This window comes from Acipenser ruthenus, chromosome 6 (assembly GCF_902713425.1).
Source record: "Acipenser ruthenus chromosome 6, fAciRut3.2 maternal haplotype, whole genome shotgun sequence".
Classification (NCBI taxonomy): Eukaryota; Metazoa; Chordata; class Actinopteri; order Acipenseriformes; family Acipenseridae; genus Acipenser; species Acipenser ruthenus.
The window spans coordinates 20,951,083-20,955,819 of NC_081194.1; positions in this window are offsets into that span (position 1 = coordinate 20,951,083).

Here is a 4,737-nt window from a genome sequence, read left to right on the forward strand (position 1 = left end):
GATTAAATATTCCTTATGATCAAAGCTTTCACAAATTAATTTACTTTTGTTTTGCCGATTAAACGTTGCTGTGGGGAGCTTAAAGCTTGGTGAAGCTACTAATGTGGCATCGCTGCTACAAGCTTGCCATTGAAATATGAAACATAAATATGCTTTGAATGCCCATGAAGGTATTCTGAATGTAAATACTTCCTTATAGACAGTGAGTATTCCTAACACACAACAAATAATCGATACAGGGTAAAGCACACGTGTGTTAGTAAATTTAAAACAATGGGACTGTACACTAGCTTGATCTGAATTTGCAAAGCAGCTGCAAAGCGGGTAAAATGCAGCCGGTTGTCCTTCTTTAACACATTGACCACAATGCAACCCAAATGACGCAAATGCTATCTGATATGAAAGAAGGTGACAAACAAGCAAGGGGAGCTGCTTCCTGAACAAACGCGTATGTTTAACTGTTTACATTCAATAGCAACAGTGTGACCTGAACTGCATGTTGTGTTTTCTAAAAGTAGAAATGAGATCACATTAAAATAAGCAACTTTTTTTAACAGGACTGTAAACAATTACAAATGTTTCTGGTGTTGGGGAGTGTTAGGGACTGTTTCTCTTTGTCTTGGCAGAGAGGACCCTACTGGTGAGACGTCTGGTGAGCTCACGTAGACACCTGCAGGGCTGGTATTGTCCTCCAGAGAAAAGTAGTAATTTGTTTGGTCGTGGGATTGGCTTGGTGCGGGTTATTGCTGTAATGAGGGAACGTAATTGTGTATTCTAAATTGGGGAGAATAAAATAATTGGGCACTCTAAATTTAAAAATAAAAAATATATATGTTTACTGTATCATGAGATTTGTTTTTCAAAATGTTCAAAACGTCAGGTAATATTAATGGAATTATTTGCTACAATCACTTTAATCCCGTTGTTCAGTTCAGTTACTCACCATAGTAATCCTGAATGACAAGGAATATTCTTTTTCTTATATTAATTATTATTACTTTTTTTTCATTTGTTTGTGGATCAACAAGCCGCATCACTACTAGTTTGTGAGCTCATGAAACAAACACAGTTCATACAGTTTTATCAATGTATGGTAAATAATAAAAATAATGATCAAGGCACACAGCATTTTCAGGGGTTAATTGCCCTGAGGCTTTGCCTTTGGGCCACTGAGGGCTCTGTTACTAATGAGAAAATGAATTGGAGATTTCCTTTAACTTGATTGGTCCATATGAGGTCCCTAATCTCTGGTAAAGGTCCTGGAATGTTATCAAGGTTACAGTTCAAACTACATTGTTTAATCTTTGTTTCAAGTCAGTCTGCTGGAAAATGCATGCAGGATTAATGTATGTATTTTACTTAAAGCTACCAAACGTCCTGGTTTGGCTGGGACAGTCCCACTTTCACAAAGGCAGTCCCAGTTCTCTGTTTCCACTGCTGTGGACTGCCTTGTGTGTACCACGTGCTTCTACCAGCGTAAGTATATTTCAGTGGTTTAACACTAGCTGACTGAAACAGCAGCAGACACGTACACATGGAAAAAGCAATGAAAATTGTAATGTCTAAAGTGTGTGTTTAATGACAAGCTGCAAGAGGAATTTCCCTTCCTAATGAAATGACAAAGTATGCTGTGAAGTGCAAACAGTGTGGGCCAACTTGTTTTTGGTTGCTCATGGCGATCGGTAGGACATTGGCAACTACTTGAAGTGCACCAAGCACAAGAAGGCATTGACTGCAATTATTATTATTTTTTATTTATTTTCTTAGCAGACGCCCTTATCCAGGGTGACTTACAATTTTTACAAAATATCACATTATTTTTACATACAATTACCCATTTATACAGTTGGGTTTGTACCTGAGCAATCTAGGTAAAGTACCTAGCTCAAGGGTACAGCAGCAGTGTCCCCCACCTGGGATTGAACCCACGACCCTCCGGTCAAGAGTCCAGAGCCCTAACCACTACTCCACACTGCTACCCTGCAATCAGTTCGAGCTCCGCAATCACTAGCTTCTTCAAGAAAAAAAGAAGCTTCACAAGCCAACTCACTAGTGACCTTCCAAAAGGGCACTTGGGCCTACCATACTGTGAATCATGGACAGAGCGTCAAGTCTACAGACTGCACGTCCAAGTTAATCAAGAAAATGAACGAAACTAAGCTCTCTTTGTAACCAGCTTGTTAGCGCCCATGGCAGAAGAAGAACTCGAGTCAGACCTGAGCTCTGTCGCGATTGATTCCTCGCGATTGACTGGCACACAAAACTGCCAGTTGTCGTGCGCTATTTCAATCTGGACAAGGGGGTTCAAACGAAGTTTCTGGAATTTAATGAGCTTCATGGTGAAACTGCAGACACACTGGATGCATACCTGATCCACACCCTGAAGAAACTCAAGATTGAAGTGTATAGCACTGTGTGTAGACAACACCAATGTCTGAGGTGCATCAAGGGTTGGGAATTGCAATGTTCTCAAAAATCTGAAAGCAGCCACTGGACGAGATGTCGCTGGAATTGGATGCACGGCGCACAACATGATTCAAACTGCAGCAGACATCCATCCTGTGGATGTGGACTGCGTCACTCTCAAGATCTACAAGTACTTTTACATCTACACAGTGAGAGTACAGCAGCTGAAGGAGTTGTGACTGTGGAAATCACCTACAAGGACTTGCCTGGTCACTGTGCAGCCCGTTGGCTCTCCCTTCTGTCATGAATCCTGAAGCTCAATCCTGCCTTGCAGTCATAATTTTTCTTCCAGAATTGTCCTCAATCATCAAGATTTTCTTCACCAGCCCCTTGCCCGAGCTGTAGATGCTCTTCATCGATAATCAGCTCTCCCTCTTCAATGGCCTCATAAAGCCGGAGAAGCAGACATGAGAGATTCATAGGACTGAAAGGGAAGGAAATGCTCCAGTCCCTCGCCGAAGAAATAGATGTAGAAGAAACTGTGAAGCATGTGGAGAGTTTCTACTAGACTTGCTCCCAGTACATGAAGAAGTGGAATTCTCTAGAGGAGTATCAGAAGTTCCCCTGGATTCTACTCAAGGAGCCACTATCATGGGCAACAGTGGAAGAAACACTGTAACCAAGCAAGCTAGCATAGCAGTTGACAAAGGGGAGCTCTTTGAGATTACCTACGCCAAGTCATTTGCCACTGATCAGGACTGGGCCACTAATAATGTAGACATAATTGACAGGTGGACATCTTCCAGCACTTCTCCTTGAAGGAAATCCTACTCAAGAATCTACTCGCATTGACTGAGTATGCTCTTTCACTCCCGAACACGAATGCTCATGGGTATGCTCAGTGGAGAGGGTTTTCTCACTGGCTAACAACATGTGGACCGAGAAGACCAACCTGAATATTGCATACAATTGTGAAGTACTTTTTTTATGTATATTCCTTATTCTGGTTAAATGAGAATGTGTGATCCTTATTCTGGTTAAATGCATAAAACTGTTAGGGACACGGGATATGCATTTCACAGTAATCTGCATTTTCTAGGGCTGGGACAATGCATCGATTCATTGAATCGTTGGAATAACCATCGATGGATAAAATAACTATTGCGTCAAAAGTATTAGCGACACGAAAATTACTCGACACACAGCTGTGAATTTAGCAGAAGCGATCAATCAGATAAACACAGAGATTGAAGTGGCTACAAAAGTAATAGCTTGTGTTCATGACAACGCAGCCAACGTGTGCAGAACAATGTCTTTGCTTTCTGCAAGCGAGTGTGCTGTGTTACTTTTTGGTAGCGTGGCACGTGTGACCTGTGCAGGGCACAATATAAATCTCTGCATTCAGAAAAGCTTGGAGTATGTACAAGTCTACATGTTAGTGGCAGCAGCAAGGAGACTGGTTGCACATTTTAAAAAGAGTGAGATGGTGTGGCAATGTGCCCCGCCCCTGTGTGCATTTGTGTGTTATATGTTGCGTGTGTTAATGTTGGTGTATTGTAGTTGGTACACAGGATATCATGTGGGTAATGAGCACGAGTGTTTAGAATGTATAATTGTATTTAGGCACAGGGATTGCACTTCACTTCATGTGCATTTAAAGTAGTTAATAATATGTAAGCACAGGGTTTTCACAGATTAGTTCACGTGCTGGGATTCAAGTGAATAATTAATTAGTAATTGAATCCCGGCACAACAGTATATATAGATGCACTTTTTACTCACTCGGGGTTGTGTGTTCGGTGAGTGGAGAACAGGTGTGGAGAGGAGGTAAAATAAACAAAAAGAATAATAATAATAATAACTGTTGAAACTCACTGTGTTTGTTTGTCTGTTCATCCACCGTTTGTTTAAATGTTAGTCCGTTTTGTTTGTCTCTTTATTTTGGCCTCAAATGCTGTGTCCTGTTTTTCTGTTTAAAACCTTTTAAACATTTATTAAAATACTGAGCGCTGCCACGACTCAGTTTCATCATTACTGCCTGTGTCCATGTATTTCTCTCTGGCCTGAAGTCATCCCTGCAGTTAGCCTGTCACAGATGGCAACAAGCGCTTTAAATAGGAAACAAGCAGAAATGCTGAACACAGAAAAAGCACCACTCAAGTTAATACAAGATGGACAAACAAGGTGGAACACGGTTTATTATATGTTTGAACGCCTTCATGAATTGAAATTGCCAGTTATTACTGTTTTGTCAAACACAGATTTGACCAAAAAGTCTGACGCAGCTACTTTAGAGCTCACGACTGAGCAGTAGAAGCTAATGGCTGAGAT